The 22,366-nt window shown below is 44.7% G+C and overlaps 1 protein-coding gene across 3 annotated transcripts in view; it reads right to left on the reverse strand.

The window, feature by feature from the left end:
* Sv2b (synaptic vesicle glycoprotein 2B) overlaps positions 1 to 22,366 on the reverse strand; it is a 188,781-nt gene that overhangs the window by 165,046 nt on the left and 1,369 nt on the right. The window lies entirely within an intron of this gene.

Raw genomic sequence — 22,366 nt, forward strand, 5'->3', positions numbered from 1 at the left:
AAATCTTAATAGAACTTTGACAATTTAATGAGTGTGGTGAAGAAAGAATGGCAATCCAGTACCAGAGCCAGTACTAGAACACAACTATCCACTCTGGTCTTTAACCCCAGGATAACTTTCCATATTGAGAAATGCAAGGTCACAATGCAAGAGTATTTCTCCAGGAATTTAAGCATCTTCCAGTGGGCTGGCATACAGAGCATCACAGTGTACCATATTTTCTCTATGAATCTCTGCAAGGCACCTCTTTAGACATCAGTCCTCAGAACCGTTCCAGGTGATGGCTAGATGAGAGAGATGGCTTGATAAGAAACATAGAGGTGCACAGATGAAATGTAAGGACCAAGCTCAAGATTGTGCCTCAAGGAGATCAATAATCTAGCTTTTCTAACTTCCCAACCCAGCCTTTTCCCAGTCAATCTCTCTTTGGTCATCTTTGGAGTGCTTCAGTGTAGTCATGCTCCATAAAAAGAAGAAAACATGGGATGAGGATTCTAATAGCCTGGGTCAAAACTCACCAACTCACCAACTGTGTCTGGCAAGGCATCAGCTTGGTGCTCTATCCTGTGTGAGAGTTCATTTCCTTGCAGGACTTTGTATAAAAAGCACAGGAGGTCTACTCTTCAGAAAGCAACAGGCAAATCTGCAGCCTCACCTTAAAGCAATGACTTGGCTCCACCACTTTGGTTTCTTCATTCATCAAATGGAGAAGATGCAAGTCTTCAGCCATCAGTATGTGTCTCATGAATAGCAGCAAGTTCAGGGACCACTCCATAGAGAATTACTGAATGGGAGAAGCCAGAGCTCAGCTCTCTTGGTTATTCCTGAAAGCATGATGTCCTAGTTAGGGTTACTATTGCTGGGATAAAACACTATGACCAAAGCAACTTGAGGAGGAAAGGTTGTATTTCAGCTTACAATTCCAGGTAACAGTGCATCCCTGAGGAAAGTCAGGACAGGAACACAAACAGGGGACGAACCTGGGGACAGGAGCTGATGCAGCGGCCATGGAGGAGTGCTGCTTTCTGGGTTGTTTACAGTTTCAGAGGTTTAGTCCAGCATCATCATGATGGAGAGCACAGCGGCATGCAGGCAGACATGGCGTTGGAGAAGTAGTTGAGAATTCTACATTCAGATCCACAAGCACCAGGAAGAGAAAGACACTGGGCCTGGCTTGGGTTGTTTGGAACTTCAAAGCCATCCCCAGTGACACACTTTCTTGGACAAGGCCCCACCTATTCCAAAAAGGCCACACTTCCTAATCCTTCTCAAGTATTGCCATTCCCTGATGACTAAGCATTCAGAAGATGAGCCTATGTGGGCCATTCTTATTCAAATCACCACATATGAATATGCGCTCTGACTTACAACCTGTCCAAAATGCATCTTCTTCAAGCTCTTTATTTTTTTAGTTGTCTAACAGACATTGAGGCATTGAATGTACTTACCACATGTAACATGTTTTAAAATCTGTATATATGTGGAACTGTCACATAAAGCTAATTAATGGCAAAGATTAAATAGATGGGGGAGAGGAAGAAGGGGTAAGGTAAGAAATATGGGGAGGGACAGCTAAAACTAAGGAGTCATTTGAGGGGTCATATGGAAACCTATTACAGTGGAAGCTTTTATATATACATATGAGATCTAAATGGAGTCACCAAATAACACAAGAAACAAGGCCCAAACTAGATATCTCTCACCACCAAAAAACTTCTAGTGCCAGGAATGGGTTACATTTAAATGAGTTGTTGGCCAAAAGTGTCCCATGGAAACCCCTAAACAAGCCAGGTTATTGCCAAAGCTATTGTCTGTTCTCTACAAATTGATGTAAGTCCCTACTACTGAAGACAATACCTATATAACCCATTGAACATGGAGAATTCGAAATGATGCCTATGTAGAGCCTTCACCCCTCCTGACTAATGTTCATGGTATTGGTAGGTATACTGCACTACAACAGAGGATAAAAGTAAACACAAAGCAGCTACAAACCCTTTGATCTACAATGGTGACTACCTTCAAGATACATTGATGTAATAGTGGCACAAAAGTTACAGGAGTGACCAACCCCTATCTGGTTGGATTTAAGGCCCACTCCATGAGGTGGAACCCATGCCCAGCACTGCTCAGGTACCCAATAACCTGAGACTAGACAGGCCATGGACCTAGGGGAAAACCTCATACTTCTGTTCTGCTAAAAAAAAAAAATGTACTAATAGTGACTCCTAACAACATTCTGCTATACTCATAGATCAATATCTTACTCAGCCATCATCAGAGAAGCTTCCTCCTGAAACAGATGGGAACAAATACCAAGACCCACTGAAATAAGTGAAAGTGAGAGAGCTTGAAACACCCAGTCTTAAATGGAATATCTTCACCAAATCCCTCCCCTTAGGGCTCAGGGAACTCTGCAGAGGAGGAGGAAATATTGTGAGAGCCCATGGGGATGGAAGACACCAAGGAAACAAGGCCTCCTAGACGCAACAAGACTGTCACACGTATGAACTCACAGATACCGGCAGCGTGTCCATGTCCTGTACAGTTCTAAGCCAGATAGGGTCCCAGTACCAAGAGGGGAAGTAGACCCACGAGCCCCCATCCCTAACCCAGAAGCTCTCTCCAATGATAACCATGCACAAAGAAAAACTTGGTTTTCCCCAACAAAGTGTCACTGGGTACACAAACCACACTTGAGGGCAGGCTTCGTGCCCAGCAGTAGATGGCCAATACAAAACAAATTCAGTTCTATTTGGGGACGTTTTTGGCTTATAATGCTTTGTCTGGACATTTTTTTTTTAACTTACAGGTCTTTTTTCCTAGCTGCTGTGGTTTCTGATTTTATGTTTTTAATGGGCTTTTTGTGTGTGTGTGTGTGTGTGTGTGTTCGTGTGTGTGTGTGTGTGTGTGTGTGTGTGTGTGTGTGTGTGTGTGTGTGTGTGTGTCTGTGTGTCTGTATGTGCTTTGGGGTTGTTTTATTTATATTCTTAATTCATTCTTTGTGTCTTTCACATCATGCATCTCCATCCCATTCATTTCCCCATCTCTTTATATGTACCCTCTGCCCTTGCAACCTCCCCCACAAAATAAAATAAAATAAAGTTAAAGAGAGAAAAGAAAAAGAGAGAGAGAAGGAAGATCAATCGTGTCCTGGAAGCTGTAGTGTGACACCGTGAGTCAGGCAGTAAACCTTTTGTCCACATATCTTTACTTGCAAGTGCTCATTACAGAGAGTCATTGGTCTGGTTCGCGGCCTCTGGTTTCTGCTACACTATCCATGCTGGGCCCTCACTAAGGCTCCTCTTGGCTGTCCTGCTGTTGCCCTGTGTCATAGAGATCCTGCAGCTTTGGGCCTGAAGAACCACTCCCTTCACGTGCTCCAGCAGGTCACAGGAGGGGTGGATGTTGGGGTCCAACTCATAACTCTGGTTCTGGGCCTGGGTAGTTGCAGTGTTGGTCAGCCCACCAGCTCTCTCCCTTGTCCTCACCACCAGGGTGAGCTCTCCTGCCTTGCCTTGGTGAGTTCACCCCTTGTAGCAATGAGCAAGGGGCAGGGCCAGATCACCTGCTTTCCAGTCCTCAGAGTGAGTTCCCCCACACCTACACCTTCAGGGCCAGCTCTCCTGAGTTGCCCAGGTGTGCGTAGGGCTTTTTCTTTGGCTCTTTTTTTCTATTTGTTTGTTTGATTGATTGATTTGTCCTGTTCTGGTTTGTTTGTTTGTTTATATTGTATCTTATTTTAAAGTTTGAGATGCCTGGGGTTTTTTTTCTAATGAGAGAAAAAGAAAGGGTGTGTGGGAAAGGAGAGAGGATCTAGAGAAAAAGGAACCATAATCAGAATACATTTTATGAAAAAAATCTATTTTCAACAAAAAGAAAAAAAACTAAAATCCATATACATTGTGGAACCATCTGATAAAGCTAATTAATATATATGCACTTTCATGGACTTAATCACTTTGGGAGAATAAGGAAATTTAAATCTATCATATGGCTTTCCATGGAAAAAAGTTATTAGCAATAGTCGTCACGTCATTGTAAAAATGGTTATTAACAATAGTCACCACGTTGTTGTACTTTTGAGTCCATTCCTTCTGACTGAAATTTGGTGTGCTTTGATAAAGATCCCCAATCTCCCTGACCTTGGGCCCTGTTAAACACTGTTGGACTTTCTGCAAGTTGAGCTTCTCAGAGTTCAGATTCCAGACTGAAGTGAGGTCGTGCAGCCTTTCTCTGTGTCTGGCTTATTTCGTGTGATATGCCATCCTCCAGGGTCTGGCTTTTCTTTTATAGGTGTCTTGAAATGTGCAGGAGGAGACACAGACAAAAATTTAGGGATTATGAGCCCCAGATACAAATTATCTTAATGGGGACCTCCAGTTTGGTCAAATCACTGGGAAAATCAAAACAGGCAAGGAAAAGAATCCGGAAGGGAGGAGCCAGAGGTGAAAATGAGAGAGCGAGCTGTGCATGGTGCGAGCTGGCAATGAGGGTGCAGGGAGCTGGGTCTAGATGACTCCCAGGCAGAGGGACCAGAGAGCTGATGCAGCAGGAGAGACTCCCACAAGGGGGTGGTTTCAGCTACTCCTGCTTCCCAGACCATCCCCGGGAAAGCCATCTGGGATCCCCATGTGTCATCATCGTGACCTAACTGTTCATGGAGGGCAGGAAGGGATTTTTTATAAATCTCTACTCTGAGTCTGTCTCTGCTCATCTGACCTACATCTACTGTCTCCTGGACTTTATGAGACACTTATCAACAGGACAAGAGAGGGCAGATAGAGTTGAGCAAATAGAGGGTCTTCAAAACATACATGCAAATAAAGTCTTCAGGGCCAGTCTCCTGAAGTCAACAAAAGTCAACAATATTTTTTACTTTTAAAATATTAATGTAGGCCAGGTGGTGGTGGCACACGCCTGTAATCCCAGCACTCAGGAGGCAGAGCCATGTGGATCTCTGTGTATTCAATGTCAGCCTAGGGGCTACAGAGTAAGATCCAGGAAAGGCACAAAGCTACACAGAGAAACCCTGTCTCAAAAAAAAAAAAAAAAACAACCTAAAAAACCCTGTCTCATACACTTCACTGTATGAAGTGCCTTAGATACATCTTAATACAACCTCTATATTAATGTAAATAGAGGTTGAAGAATATCCCTTATCCACAATGCTTGGGATAAGAACTATTTCAGAAGCTGGATGTGGTGGTACACACTTCTAATCTGAGCACTTAGAAGGCAGAAGCAGGTGGATCTCTGAGTTCAAGGCCAGCCTGGTCTGCAGAGTAAATTCAGGGACAGCCAGGGCTACACAGAGAAACCTTGTCTCTAAAAACCAAAATAATAATAATAATAATAATAATAATAATAATAATAATAATATTTCAGATTGCAGGTTTTTTTCAGATGTTTTAATATCTGTACGTATATAATGAGATGTCTTTAGGAGGAAACCCAAGCCTAAACACAAAATCCAGTTACATGTACCTTATATACACAGCCCAAAGGCAATGTCATACAATATTCTTAGCCTGCCTATGTTTATTACTGCAACCTGTCACACATAAAGTCAGAGATGGGATTTTCTACCTATGGTGTCATGTTGGAGCTGAAAAACTTTCCAGTGTTCGAGTATTTCAAATTCCAGATGTCCCCTTTGGAAATATCCAATCAGTGAATGATTTTCCGAGGTGGGCACAGTGGGGAAGAAGAGAATTCTTACAGAACTTGGGCCTGCCTCTTTAAATTATGAGTGCTCCTTTTCATGATTATATTCATGAAATATAATGGAAGTGCAAGGAGAACACTCACCCATCACTGGCTGTAAATGAGCTTTTCAGAAAGTGACTTATCACAAACGAAGACCTCTTTTTAAGGTTTCTCATTTCCCAAATCTGCTTCCATAGCAAATATTTTCCAATCATAAAAATAATAATCATAAAGAGAGCAGCTAGCTGGGTGGAAAACTTGAATACTCAATAACTTCAGCAATAAACTCGGGTTATTTCCTATATTCCCTTACAAGCATGAGAACTGGACCAGATCACATCAGGAATGGGACATCAGTTTACAATAACCAGAGCCAGGAGTTGGGCTCATTGCTTGCTAAATTCAGCCAGGTCACTGGTCAGCTTAGATCTAAGCATGAGAACGAGTCAATTGCTCACCATAGCTGTGAAGTGCTTTAGATACATCTTAATTTATTTCTTCATCCACTTTAGCCATCTAATCTCCTCTTGAAAGCTGAGAGCTTGTCAAATTAGGAAAGGATTTCTCTTTGAAAAGATAGCTCTTACCATTGGGAAAAGCTTGCTCTCCCAGAAATGTCAACCTTTTGCTCGCTGCAAAGATAGGCTCCCTGCCTGCATTTTATTTATGTATTTTGGCCTCTACCTTATTCTAAAAAGTAGAGCAACTGGCCTGAGCATCCTGCAGGGGATTCCATCTGCTACAGACCAGACAGAAGGCGTGGATTAACAGTAAGAGCCAGGAGCCCAAGCAGATCAGTCATCGTGCCCGCCCACACCCGCAGCCCTGCCTCTGTGCAGACAGAGCTCATTAACCAGTATATAAAAGAGTAGAAGGCTCCACACAGAGCTAAAGAGAGGCAGGACAGAGCCATGAAGAGGAGCCAGAGGCAGAGGAGATAGATTTAGCATGTCATTCACACAGGAGAACTAAGTGAAACATACCAGTAACAATGGTAATTACAACTGTGACAGGGAGATGCCCCTTCCTGGTGCTGTTGTGACTTAGACAAGCTCTCTGATGTTGATGGCTTCTCTGTAGGCAGTTTTCCTAAGGCCACGTTGTCTTGGCCCTCTTCAGTACCTATGAGCTTCTCAGTGAAGAAGTCCCTTTTCAGACAGTCCTTTTTTGTGATTCAGCTACTTCTGCAGCATCCCTGGGACTTCTGCTTCTACCCGAAGCATCAGGCTCTTTCCTGGGAAGCTCATGTGCTTTCCCAAGCCCTCATAGAACCCAACAGAAACAGTTGATTTATTCCCTTAGCCTATCACTCATCTTCCCCCACAGTTACCAGCTCTCCATGAAGCTATCTCCCCTGGTTTTCCAAGCTAAATGTACATTCTATGTCTTCATATGGTCCAAAGTCAGGGCACGTTCCAAGAGCTCTTGTGCATGGTCATCCCATTCTTATAGTATCACAGGTCAGGTCAGCAAGCTTCCGAGGACAAGTCATTGTTCTGACTCCCTTCTTATAAGCACCTGCAGTGCCCATGAGGGACTCTCCCAGGACCTTCACCTGGGTTTGTAAAGCAAAGCACATGTATCCTTGAGCAAGCACTTGCTAAAGGTGAAGATGCCAAGGAACCTACCTTCCCTTGAGAGCCCTATTCTTACAGGGACCAGGGAGCACTAAGGCCAGTTTTGATATCTCTTAGAAAGTCTTGAGGAATCTCAGAGGCTGAAAAAGTAGAGCATCTCTGCATCCTACCACAGAGAAACTTGCAGATGCATGTTCATTGCTGCATTATTCACAAGAGCAAAGAAACCAACCTGCCTAACTATCCATCAACAGATGAATGAATGCCTCTTTAGTTTTTTGTCACTGAAATCAAAGACTGACTGTTTACTTCCTCTTACACTTCACAGTCCATTACTGAGAGGAGCCAAAGCAGAAACTCAAAACAGGAACCTGGAGGCAGGAACAGAAGCAGAGAGCAGAGAACACTGCTTATTGGCTTCCTCCCTGTGGCATCCTGAGCTTGGTTTCTTATACAACTCAGACCCACCTGCCTAGGGATGGCACTGCTCACAGTAGACTGAGCCCTCCCACATTAATCATTAATCAATAAAATGCCCCCGCACATATGCCACAGCCAATCAGATGTAGGCAATTCCTCAGTTGAGGGTCCTTCTTCTCAGGTGACACTAGTTTGCGTCTAACCAGCACAAACAGATGAAGAAAATGTGTTTTATACATACTTGATGAAATTTTACTCAGCTATAAATAATGAAAGCACAAAGTTTGCAGGGAAATATGTGTTTCTGGAAAGCATTAAGTGAGGTAACAAAGACTCAGCAAAACGAAAAGCTCATGTTCTCTCTCAAATGTAGATCCTCGTGTCCAATTTTCAGATTTGTCCGTTTAACTTGGAGTGTCTAAAGCAGCAAGAAAACCAGAAAGAACCCATTAGATGGTGGACTTAATGGAGGGGTAGAGCACATGGGATATGAAAGCAGGAGGAGAGATGACTGGGGAGGGGTGGGAAGGTGCAAATTGGCATAAGGGAGAAGAGAGGTGTTGGGAGAGTTAGTCAAAGCCAAGAATTATGAAAGCCCACATGGAAAGCTACGATTCTGCAAGCTGATTAAGAACGTAAACTAAGTTTGAGGCCAGCCTGCTCTACAGCGAGCGTTCCAGGATGGTCAAGAAACCAGGTTTCCAAAAAACCAAAAACAAGCAGGGGGGGGGGGGGGGGGCGGGGAGGGAGGGAGGGAGGGAGGGAGGAAGGAGGAGGAAGGAAGGAAGGAAGGAAGGAAGGACATAATTTAACAAAATGGAGTTTGAAGAGAAGTACCCTGCACAGGTGGATAATTCTTCATCCAGAAGCCGTAGATTATTGAACAAAAACCCCAGTGCTAGGCATGGGGCACCTCCCTATGAATTCTTGGTCAGTAGGGCCCAGAAGCCCCCAAAATAACACAAGCAAAACAAAAAGCACATGTTCTCTCTCAAATGTAGATTCTCCTGTCCAATTTTCAGATTTGCTCTTGGTTTCCCACCATGACTAGACAATAAGATCATATTCCTGAAGACACCACACACAATATTTTCTCCATTGTAGAACAACAAAGCGGAAGAGGCCAAAGACGATGGCTCTTTGCTCCCCACGTCATTGTATACTCGGGCATTAGCTTTGGACTCAGTCTCAGGGCTATTTGCAGATTCCCGATCAGCCACAGCCCAACCAAATCCTGAGAGCCAAGGCCATTTTTCTAGCTCTGTCAGTGCATGCAAAGATGAGACAGGCTTCCCTTCCAGGACTCGTGACCCTTCTCTGCACTTTGAAGAGAGGAAACCCCCTGGGAATTTGAGCCTCGGAACAATCCTGTCATTGTGAGGTGCAGTCAGACATGGCATACCTCATTCTTTGCCTATTTTTATTCTCTCTAAGCAAATATCTCCAAGGCTTTTTTTTTCCTCACTTGAAAGTTATTATACCACTGCCAGCTGCTGGGATTACACAAATAAATTGATAATAGCAAAGCAATATGCTGCCCCGTGTTCAAACATCACCACACAACAACAAAGCAGCCTGCAGTGCCAGCTCTCACTCACAGCCTGCCAACAGAAGCCACACCAATGAAGGCCACCCACTCTCCCAGCCTCAGGGGGACAGGGTTGCAGGCAATGTGGTCCCAGGGTGGAGTTTCCCTCTGCCCTTGCCAATGTACTCTGTGTACAGTGAGAATGTGCAAAGTCATGCTCTTGGGCAAAGTAACTCAAGGCAATTCAGATGCACCTCTTCCTCTGAGTGGGTTAGAACCCTGATGTCTATTCACCAAGCATATGGGTCTTCTAGTTCTAAACAAGCTAGCAATTCTGAATGGCAATGTAAAAAAAAAATTATATTGAAAATGTTTATGTGTACTTTATAGACATGCACAGATTCCTTATGAATTACTAGCCGCCCCCCCCCACTCTCCCCCCTGGAACAGGGATGATGTCTTCCATGCTTACCACTAATCCCAGTACCTAGCACAGTGGGCCATCAATAAACATTAACTGACTAAATAAGTAAATAAAAGTAAGAGAGGTTTAAGGAGGAAATCTGTGTCTTTGACTTGCTCACTGCAACCCTACAGTAAACAAGATAGTTGTGAACACTTGTGCCCCCTAAGAAAGGAAGAAGAGCTAGAGAATTAGCCAGATTTTGCAAGTCTTTGATGTTCTCCCAGGCACCAAATGTCCCACGCACTTTATTTCAGCAGAAGTCAGCTCAGTGTGTGCCAGCTATCTGTGGGGTTTGCCTGCCCAGCAACTTAGAGTAGCAACTCTCTACTTTCCTTTTGGGAAACTCCCCGCTACCCTCACCACACACAATTTTGGCTTTTCACCTTTGGACCTTAGGGTCTGGGCATGGACCCCAGCTGGCCCAGGCAGAGTTCTCTTAGCCTACAGTATGTGTCTTAATCACACAAAGCCAGAAAAAATCATGGTAGGGGCTATTCCTCATGCATGCATCCAAAAGCTCATCTGATAGAGAGGCAGAAGAAGGCTGGACTGTTGAAGACACATGAGAATTCACACCAGTGAGGACTCTTCCCACTGATTCACTGGTTTGCTCTATCAGCAAAGGTCCTTGGCCTGACTCCCTCATGGGAGATCAGAGCAGTACAAAGTAGAGAATTTCAAGCTGGAAATTATGGATCATAAATCTACCAGGGGTAGTAAGTCACCTCTCCTCTTGGATCCTCAGTCTCTTTCTCCATAGCATGAAGGAACTGGGATAAAATGCCCACAAAGGAGCCTTATACATTAGGTCAACAGAAATTGACCCCCCAAATCTCGGGCATCGGCAGCACAAAACGCACATTGTCCGGCTAGCAAAGCTTTGAGTTTAAAGCAGTTAATCCCTTGGCTGATGACTCGAACAAAGAGGATTAACCTCAGCTGAGACACTCAGCATCCAAATATAGAGCAACCCCAAGCACACAGGAGAGACAGAGCATGCCCCCGCCTTCTCTCAGACATTCTTTCCCCACATGTTCTTTTTCTTGTGCCCTTCAGTAAGCAGAGAGTTTCACCAGCACCTAAAGCTAACTGGTTAGATGGTCGGGATCTCCTCCTCGTTCCTCCACTGCCTTCCTAAGACATCCAGTCCAACGTCCATTGGTCCTCCTTTGAAATACACAGGTTCAAGGCTCTCCATGTTCAGTACTAACTAAACAGCGTACACACACTATGTGTGGGTAACCATGTTAGACACCTGAGCAAAACAGCAGCCAAGATGGCAGCCTGAGCTCTCAGAGCCATGGGAATGCTCCTGTTGTAAGCTGTACACCCTACTCAGTGCTTCACACCATCACCTCCTTCCGGGTTCTTCGACAAATGCAGGAAGCAGATCTTACAGTGACCGTTCCACGAGTGATGAAGTCGACACTGAGCAGTTAAACATCTTGCATGAGGTTAGGTAGCCTGTAAGTATCGGGGAAAGCCTCTTGGTTTCAAAATGATAGGAAATTCTAGAACATTCCCAACATTTTTGCAGAAATCAGAAACAGTGGGAGAAAAGGAGGTTGCTGGATTTTGGTCTCTTGCCAGAGTATATTATGTTTACAGAGTAACTAGAAAGACCCTGGAATCATAGACAGTTGTGAGCTGCCATGTGGGTGCTAGGAATTGAACCCAGGTCCTCTGGAACAGGAACCAGTGTTCTCAACCGCTGGGCCATCTCTCCAGGCCCTAACCCTGTACTTATTTAAACTTAAAGCATACAAAACACACACACACACACACACACACACACACACACACACACACAGACGATCTGAGTCATCCCAGCCATAGCTTTTTTTTTTTTTTTAATCTCTGTGTGACCAAGAAACACTCTATACCTTCCGCAGCAGGTTGCCATAAGCTTGCAAAAAATTGTTTATTGAACTCCAGGCTCTGTGCTGGTAACAATCATACTAACCATGGCAGAAGTGTCAGCCAGTTACTGTCAACTGTTTCTTAACTTGGTTCAGCCCTGTATGGGGCCAATCCGTGGTGAAAGACCCATTCTCAACCCAACAAAGGAACTGTAATGTGGTCACACCCATCTGAAGTCTGCATGGTCAGGAAAAGGAAGCAAAGATTTCTGATGAACAGTTTCCCAGTATTTGTCACAGGCTCCAAAAGTGCATAGTAAATATGGTTATTTCCAAAAAAAAAAAAAGAAAGAAAGAAAGAAAGAAAGAAAGAAAGGAAGGAAGGAAGAAAGAAAGAAAGAAAGAAAGAAAGAAAGAAAGAAAGAAAGAGAAAGAAAGGAAGAAAAAGAAAGAAAGAAGAGAAAATAAAGCAGTGTGCTTAAATACATAGTGGGAGTTGTGGATGGATTTTCCTCCTCCTGGTTCTCTGGATACCTATAATGGGGTTTTCATATAATCAAAATGGCCAGGAGGAGAATGGGGTGAAGTCCCTAATTGGTAAGGCTTTGAACAGGTGGAACCACGTAATCCAGGCAACTGGCTGAGAAATCAATCCAACCTGTGCTGTTCCCTACCTCTCTAGAATGTAGAATGTCAGGCCCCACTCCAGACTTGCTGAATCAGCACCTCGTTTTAAAAATCTCATTGTTCTGGGGAGGCACTGTTGAAGCTTGCCCCTCTCCCACACCTGTTCCAGAGTGCACAGGTATTTCCACATTGTCTGTTCTGGGCAGTGATGTTCTAGGTACTTCTCTGTTAAACATTTTCCAGAGTCTGTGCCTTAAAACCTCACCAAGCCACCCACCATAGTTTTCAGGGCTGTGTTTCCTTATATAGATGGCTATCTGAGATCAGGGCCCAGTCTAACTCCTGATCCACTCAGGTCACACACAGCCAAGCCTGTGACTGGGGAGCTGAGGATTTAAGGGGCCAGAACAGTTAGCTTCTCTGCAGGGCGCAATGCTCCTTGAGTTCTTTCCTACTTGATGTACTCAATGATGACCGAAACCTGGCTAGTTCTTCCTGGTTGTACCTGGGAGTTTGTTAGCTAATATTGCCCTGTGCTACTGTTTTGTTTTGTTTCGTTTTGTTTTGTTTCCATTGCTTTCTTAAAGATTCTCTCTCCTTAAAGCTTAATGTTTATGTCTTTCAAAATAGAAGGGGGAGGGAAGGAGAAAAGAAGAGAAGAGGAGGGGAGGAGGAGGGCAGGGGAGGGAAGAGAAGAAAAGAGGAGAGGAGAGGAGCAGGGGAGGGCAGGGGAGGGAAGAGGAAGACAGGGGAGGTGAAGGAAAGTGATGGGAGGGGAGGGAAGGGGTGAAGTCAAGCATGGTGGCATGCACATGTAATCCCATCACTAAGGAAGTGAGGCAGGGGAACCACAAGTTTGAGGCCTGGATGAGCAGTACAGCAAGAGAGAGACTGGATAGATTAAATAGAGAGATGATAGATGAGGTGGGGGGGGGGGGTGCATTTACTCTTTGGACATTTAAGTGGCTATGTGTAAGACACGTTTTCATTTATCACAGGGATAAGATACATTCCATTTATCACAGGGATAGGAGTGTCATGTTCCCTGAGCCCTCCAGGGTCAAGATCAGGAGCTCCTGACTTTGCTGTGTCCTCTTCAGTCCCACCTCCCAGGCCCAGAACTCCACCTACAACATATCGCTTTTTCCTCTCCCTCAGACCTGGGCCATATTCCAGCTGGGCTCCCCACATGGGTGCCATCTGCTGCACCCCAGATCAGGCAGCAGTCAGCTTCAGTGACTGCCAATAGGGCAGAGGCCTTAGGCAAGGCAGGAGGAGTAGCAGCAGGAATAGGCTTCACTGGGCACAACCAGGAGAGTCCCAGAATACTAACTAACACTTTCAGAGTAAGCTGCTGTGGAACCTACCAGAGCCTGGGAAAGCTGGCAAGCACCTAAGAGGGCTTCTGAACCTGATGATGAAGGGAATCCAGGCCCCATTTTATATTCTTTCTTGATCTCTCATAGAAAGTTGTATTTCTGAAGTCCCATAGTGGGCTCTGGTCCTCTCTCTATTGTTAATTTACCGTAAGATCTTACATAAATTATTTGCTTCTCCCTGGACAAATAAGGAGTAAAGATTTCTTGCTTCCTAAGCTCCCTTCAGCCCTGGAACACTATAAGATCCTACAATCCATCTCAGGCCTGCCTCTCCCTAGGACATGTTCTGGATCTGAAAGGGAATCTGGCCAACATTTCCCTAAGGCGAAGCCAGTCCATCCAGAAAGAAATGGTGGACAGTACCATTATCCAGAGCAGGGTCTCATCCTTCTCCTTAGCAGGTTCATTTGCAGCTTCCATCGTGGAAAGACCATGGACACAGAATCGTGACATCTTCCTACCTACAGGAGTTCTGGAAGTATGGAGCTTCTGTCCCTCACTGACCATCCAAAGATGACAGCTGAAGCACCTGGTAATACCCAGATCCCACACTCAACAGTCTGCTTCTGCCACTGGACACCTGAGGTGCAAGGTATAAATTTGGGAAAACCACCTTGTCCAGTATCTATGCAGATCTGATGGAGAAAGAAATGCAGTTCTGTAAAGGTACTTGTGTTCTAGTCTCTGAGCCTCAGGTTATCCCATCCCTAAAATGGATGCAGGGAAAAAGTTGTGGTATCCTAAAAGACACTAAGTTCTGAGGCATTAAACAGTCACCATGGTATTAGGGAGAATTTTTTTTTCAGGAAAAGAAAGTTAATGTACACAGGAAGCTGAGGCAGAAGGAACAAAAGTTGGATGTCAGAAATAATTCAGTGGGTAAGAGCAGTTGCTGTGCAAACATGAGGACCTGAGTTTGGATGCCAGTACTTGCTGAGCATGACCACAAACACCTATGACCATAGCACTGTAGGGAGTGGAGACAGGAGGATCACTAGGATTTTCATGCCACCAGCTTCCAATGAGAGATGTTATCTGAAAGAAATATGGTGAAAAGTGACAGAGCAGGACACCCAATGTCCTTCTCTGACCCCTTCATCTATGCTCACAGGTGGGCATAGCCACATAGGCAAATGCACACATAATACACAAAATGAAAGAGGAGAGTGAGGGAGGGAGGGTAGGAGGGAAGGAAGGAGAGGGAGAGAGAGAAGGAGAGAAAGAGAGAACTCGGTTTGGATGCAAATGTGAATGCTACTGTCTTTCCAGCCACACAAGCTCTGAAGATGGACAGGCACTGGTGGCAGGGACAGCAGACATTTCTACAGCAAACAGGCAGCTTCCAAAGGCACAAAGCATGAAGGCAGGGAGAAACCATGAGCTCCTACATGCTCATGATATACTGATGATCAAGTCATCACTGTTTAATGAGGAACAACCACAACAATCCTTGGCCAGTAGAATAAGGGCCACGACATTTGCTCATTAGTGTATCTAATAACCAGACACTGTGTATGTGTCTCTCTGCAGTGTGGAGAAAGAGAGCCTCCTGGTACAAGACCATGGGGCAGAATTGGGGGAGAACAATCCTCAGGAAACTCTGATAAGAAAAGCTGGGCCTCTACACTCCAGGTGACTGAGAGATTTCCACCATGAAATGTCAACACACTATGCCCCACTGTAGAACTGACTTAGGAGACTGGATTGTGATAGGAAATAGACTGATTTCCCTCAGAGTCATGTGGGCCATCTCTGGTCCACAAGGTTCATTAGTCATCTGTCTAATGTTGAATACTAGATGCCTCATACAAAATACCTAACAGAACTGCCATTGTCACACATGAGTTCTCAGGTCTCCCTTCACATGGATCACCACATCCTCCAGCAGATACGGTGATGCTTTGGCTAACACTGAGTTCAACACAGTTTCAAATCAAGGAATGAGAAGAACCCTTGGATAGTACTCACATCATCATCATCATCATCATCATCATCATCATCACCATCGTGGTCATCGTCACCATCATTTGCTAGCTGAGAAAAGTAAAGCTCTGAAGAAATTGAGCAACTTGCTCAAGTTTACACAACCAGAAAGTAGCAAAGCCTGAGTTCAAACTCAGCTAGGTCTGATGCCAAACCCATTGCTCTATCCTAAACTCCCTGTAGTCAGACCTGGCAGTCACATTTAAAAGTATGGTGAGCTTATTACCTCTTCTCGTTTCTATTTGTCTGTTTTCTATTGCTATTATTGATATAACAAAATATCTGGGGTTGAGAACTTTATGAAAAGCTGCTGACTTGGCATACAGTTTGGGAGGCCTAAAGGCCATGATTGAGTGACAACATCTGTTTGCCCTTTGGCGAACCCCAACATGTCAGAGAGCCAGACAAAAAAACAGACATGTGGAAAAAGGCCTTGCCTCAGCCTAATCCTATGGGAGCTAACTCACTCCATAAACCCAACACTAATGCTTTTGAGGACAATGGCTCCACTTTGGAGGGTGCTGTGTGACTTTACTTTATAGATGTAAACAAAGTCTTCTCCCCCTGACAGGGTACCCAAGTTGAGCTTGAAGAACCAGTGAGTTTCTTTGGCTTATGTACAAAAACATGGGAGAAAGGTTGCTGACAGAAGGATGAGTGACCCCAAATCAATCACATCACAGGAAAGTTCTCACCTCAGCATGGATAATGACTTCTCATGGCTACATAGATGGAGTTCCCCATTCCATTAACCTTCCACAGATCACAGACCACTGCACCTCATTCAACATCTTGAGGTCTTCAACCTCTGTATCCTAAGCCCATGAGATCATATGCTGCTGGGGCAGAATTGTATACAATGAGGAGGAGGGGATGCAGAACTGAGTGACTGGAATCTCCGATGAGGGTCAAATGACGATTCCCACCCTCTGTTTCTATGAGGGAACATCAACCTTGTTGAAAGTCTCCTAGAGTAACACAGGTTCTCTGATTAAGATAGTAATGGCTATAACTCACATGAACTAAAACTAAACCATAGGAGGTTTCCGCTTTACTTCACCTCTCTCTGTCTCTGTCTCTGTCTCTTTCTGTCTCTTTCTCTCTCTCTCTCTGTCTCTGTCTCTTTCTGTCTCTTTCTCTCTCTCCCTCATGCACACACACACACACACACACACACACACACACACACACACACACACACACACACAATTACAGTACTGCTTTTTCTTTTTCCAGCCCTCCTACCCCAGATACTACCAACATAAGTCAGCCCCTCTCTGAGGAGTCATTGCACAGCACCTAGTCTGAGATGAAAAGCCTTCCAACCTCCTCATGTTCCAATTAGGCTACTGCCTATGTCTCCCCTTTTATAAACAGAAACACATTATACAAGATACTGTAGACGTGGGATTCTTCAAGCAAGCTGGTGACATGCTTTCACTCAGTATAAGTTGATTTAAATAACGTTCACCCCCTTCTAGAATTCTTCCTGCCTGCGTCTGCTTCGTCTCAAATTAAACACAGTACAAGAATAATACAAGAACATCACACCCCTGAATTTCAGCCGCTTCTCCCTGAAGAATCTTTTCTCCTTTTTTTGGAAGTCTGAGCTATTTTTTAGCTTCTCCGTGTTTCCTGCTTTGTTTCTCTCTCCCTCTCTCTCTCTCTCTCTCAGACGTAAGTGATTGGAACCTTCACATTTAAAGCCAGTTTTCATTCCCCAAGATCTACAGTAAGTCTCCCATGAGACCTTGAGAAGAAAGGGGATTTCTTCAGGGAGGGACTCACACAGCAACGCTCACCAGGGCAAGCATTTGGATTCACATCTAGTGAACGGTTGCTTTCATTCACCCTGCAGACAGTCACTGAGCACATGGCTGACAGGATTCTGGAACCTGGCCACAAAGCAGTGACTTGGCTCATTGAGGGACAAATAAAGACCTTGTTGGTATTACTCAAATTTACATCTCCCCCCACCCCACCCCCGGCCCCCGGCTTCTTCCCTGGAATCTACACCTTTAATGTATCTATGTAACTGACTTCTCCATTGGCTAGCCATTGGCTCATTTTCAAGGGCAGTGATGGCTAATCTACCCAGCCCCTTAGCTCAAAGCAAGGAATCATCTTTTCTTGTGCCCAGAGTGTTACTTGTTACAAATCTTGTCTGCCCTACCACCAAATATATCCAGAATTTGATTGCTTCTTACCATCACAACTACCATCCCACCTGATCCAGACCACCATCACCTCTTCCCTGGAGCACAAAGGTAACAACACCCTGACGGATGTCCTTAGTCCAAGCTCTAAAGCTCAAGTGATCACGCTGAAACATAAGTCAGATAAAGGTAGCCTGTGCTCAGAATTCGCCAGGGGCTTCCCATCTAACTCAAAATCAAAGCCAAAGCCCTGGATTCCCTGATATCACAAACTATTGTGCTCACTGTTTCTCATCTGGCTTGTTCTACAGAGGCCTACCTCCTGTTCCTAAACTGTGCCCACACTGTTGCCTCAGGACCTTTGCATTTGTTTCCCTTGCCTGGAGTGGTCTTTGGTGGCTCATTCTTCCATTTCCCTGACACCTGTCCTCACATCTTATTTCTACCCCTTACTTCACTGTACCTCCCCAAGCCCATTCAATTAGCTCCCTCCTCCTTTCCCTGTCTGGTGATCCTTAATTGCCTGGCGTAATATACATGCATTTGTGTATTTACATATTTACCTCCCCTATTGGAATGAATGTTTCATGAGGTGACGTGGTAATATTTTGTTGTACTCTAATAAAGTTTGCCTGAAGATCAGAAGACAGAGCCAGCTACTAGATTAAACATAGAGGCCAGGCAGTAATGGCACACACCTTTAATCCTAGCACTCTGAAGGCAAAGATCCATCTGGATCTCTCTGAGTTCAAAGCCACCCTGGACTACAGGAGAGTAATCCAGTCCAAAAGAGGCAGGCAGTGATGACACACACCTTTAATCCTAGCACTTGAGATCTCATACCTCTGCTACCACTATGTGGGAAGCACACACAACATTAATTCCAGCACTAGAAGGTTGAGATAGGAAGTGATATGGCTGGGTAGAGAAAGGCAGATAAGGCATGAGGAGACGGGTACTCAAGGCCCTTTCAGCTGAGGACTCAGAGGCATTCAGCGGAGTGCTGTGGAGACAGGATTTTCTCTTTTCAGCTGAAAAGTTGGTGAGGTGAGAAGTGGCTGTGGCTTGTTTCCTCCGATCTTTCAGCTTTCACTCTGATATCTGGCTCCAGGTTTTTATTATAAGACCATTTAGGATTCATGCAACAAGGTGGAGCTTGCACTATGTTTAACTGCTGCATGCCCTGACTATGGCATGCCTGACACTGAAGACAATAAATATTTAGTGAGTTACTGGAAACACAGAAAAAAGACAGTCGTGGCGGAAAGCCACAAGGGGACACATTCAAGCTGGGTCCCTGGAGAAGGAAGATTTAGCCATGGGAACTAAACTTTTGATGTATTTTTGTTAATTCTTTGAGACTTGCATTCATGCATGCAATGTATCTGGATCATATTCACCCCAACTCTTCCTCCTAACAACTCCTAGTTCTAATACCTATCTATGCCCAACCCTTCCCAACTTCATGTTCCCTCTGTGTATCTATATATCTATCTATCATCTATCTATCGAGTCTAATTTGTGCTGTCCTTATAATTTCCTGTGTAGGGCCATCCCCTAGAGCACAGATGACCTAATGGAACCACACCCTTAAAGAAAATTGACTCTACCTATTAACTGTCAATTGCTCCTCAGCTAGGGGTAGGGCTCCTGAACCCTTGTCCCCTCCATACCCAAGGCAACTTTAGGTATTAAGATCCAGACATGCCAAATCCTTCACCTCCCTGCACCCTGCTCTTTGCAATACTGAATCTAATTGCTTCTTGACCTTTTAGCTAAGATCAACTGAAGAAGTGGAATCTGTTTCCTTACCCCTCACACTGGCTTCCTCATATGTTGCTATTGTTGATAAACAAAGGTCAAGTGATTGTATGTCAACAATAGGCTTAGGCTTGGAGAGACCATGAATATTTCCATCCTCTTTCTTCCTTTTCTTCTCCTCCTCCTCTTCTTTTATTTTCCTAGACAAGACCCCATATAGTTGAGGTTGGCCTTAAACTTACTATGTAGCAAAGGATGACTTTGTACTTCCAATATCCTTTACCTGCCTCTACCTCTCCCATGCTGATATTTCAGATGCCGTTTATATGGTAACAGGGATTAAATCTGGGGCTCTGTGCATGCTAGGCCAGCCTTACTGGCTGAACTGCATCTCCAGCCCACACTCTTCCACTTTCTCTTGGCTCTCTGTCCTTGCAATGTGAAAACTCCCAGCTATACTTGGAAAAGACAACGATGATCAGAGCCAAGCCATCCCAGCTCAGGTCATCCCAAATCAGCCATTTTTCAGACTCTCCATCAATTTATTCATCCAAGTCACATGAACAGGCACAGCAGAGACCAGCCAAGCACAACTCAGATCTGAAGATCTCTCAGCCACTCCATACACTTGAGAGAAAATAATAAATGCTGGTTGTTCAAGGTCAGTGAGTTTGAAGGCGGCTTATTCCTTAGCCTCAATGACAAGACAAACCCTAAGGTGTGTGACCAGTCCTTTGGGTAGGCATCTAAGCATCTTTGCTCCCCATGGCTTGGCTGTCATGATGGGGGGGGGGGGGGGGTCTTGCAGGACTTACATACACTAGCAATGGAACACAGTGTCTCAGCCACTGCAGATCAATAGCCTGGCATGCAGATGAACAAAAAGCCACTCTGACATAGCCCAGAGAGACAGATCAGGTTTCTGAGATTAAAAAGTATGACTAAGAGCCAAACCTTGGATGGGAAAATGCACAGAAATAAATGTTTTCTCCTGAGATGAACTGGATGATGGCCAACCAGTTACCCTGACCTTGACCCAGCCTCCCCGCATCCTATTTCACAGATGCTTTGACAAGGTTTGCAGCCATCAACCCCCATTTTGCTCATGGAACACTGCAGTAGGCTTACTGCATCACAGAGAACTGATGGAGCCCTCAGATCCCCAAATACGGCTTTCTCCAAAGGGCAAAGCAGCAAGCTGTGATCTTTATATTAAGCTTCTGGATGGAAGCCCCAAATAAATTCACCATCCAGCCATACATAAACGCACTCCATGGTGCACTGAAGGTCAGTATATTTCCAGATGATCCCAATCCTTTCATAGTCACAGAAATTCTTGCCAAAGGAAAGAGAACACAGGCTAGCAAGGACAACACCTGCTGAACTGGTCACTAAAGGTGACTCTGGTTCATTTGAAAAAGAAACAAATGCAAATACAGCTCTCAATGTGGGGTATAGAAATCTCAGCCATCGCCTCAGTCCCTGTTTGTCTTGCAAAGATGTATCCCCCTGCCTGCTGCATTAGATCATGTTTTGAAAGACCCAGGTACCACTTCCTACCAAATAACCTTCTTCTAAGCACAGAGCTTAGGAACTCAGCCAAGTCCTTAAACAAGAAGTCAGTGCCATATCTTAGGGACAAATATGTAAACATAAATCACAAGAAGCAAGACAACACTGTCCTTGTCGTGTTGTCTTCGGTCAGGACCCAGCACTATGCCCCTCATTTCACACAACTCAGCTTCCTGGGTCTCTTTCTTGTTCTCTTCTGAACATGTTTGTCTCTTGTCTCCGGCTCTTGTGAGTTCTGTTACTCTACCCACCCTGCCTGGCCTCCTCCCTCACCTTCCCCGGAGCTGATCAAATGTCCTTGTTATCAAAGGTCTCCCTGACCACATACATAGGTAGAGATAGATGGATGGATAGATATGATAGATAGATAGATAACAGATAATAGATAGATTCCAAGCCCACTCCAAACCCTTGGAGTATTCCTCATCACACACACACACACACACACACACACACACACACACACACTTTACACAAGTCTATGCCCTACATTTAAAGAAGTACCTGGCACCATGGTAGGAACCCAAGGAACAAACTTTCATTTCTTAAGCAGTGACTTCATGACAGATGGTTAATATATGACAACTGTTTAACAATGAACCAATACTTTTAAGTGTGTTTTACATAATTATCATGACAGATCAGGAAATCAAAGCTCAGATAAAGGCTAAGATACTTGCCTAAGACCCACACCAGCTCTCTTTAAGTAGTCAAGGCCACACAGTGTGCCAGGCTATCGTTCAAACATCATCTGGTGGTTTGGGTTACAGAATGCATGTAAGGCACGCCTCTGACAACAGGAATATCCCATGAGCACTTATTTGTGTCATTGGCCACTCTTTATCCCAGAAGAATCAACCCCAAAGCTAGATGTTCCTCCCCCAGAGTAGAGAGGTGGTAACAACTTTAGCTTTCCTTTATTCCACCATGGGGGACAAATGGGGTCAGAGTTGTCCTGAACAGCCAGTTGATCTGCTCTGAAACTCCCTTAAGAGTTTTCCAGAGATCTTGCTTTGGTGAAATGCTATTTCCATCTTTCATGGCCCAGGAATTTAGGGAAACACTTATTAAAAAATAAAAGTACAAAGCCTGACCTGCATTGGTGAGCTTCACCCTCAGTGCCAGCCGAGTGCCTAGTTGGCACTGGCCTTGTTCTACAAACATCAACTCGGCCTTCCCATCAGCGATGACGGACTAGGAGAGGGTTGTAGGTCACTCAAGACCAATGGACCAAGAAACTAATCCAATCTCTGCTAAGCCCCGCGGGGGCTTCGTTTTAAATTAATCCCCTTCTCTTCTCTGCCACCACCCACTCTTATTTTCACCCCA

This window comes from Onychomys torridus, chromosome 1 (assembly GCF_903995425.1).
Source record: "Onychomys torridus chromosome 1, mOncTor1.1, whole genome shotgun sequence".
Classification (NCBI taxonomy): Eukaryota; Metazoa; Chordata; class Mammalia; order Rodentia; family Cricetidae; genus Onychomys; species Onychomys torridus.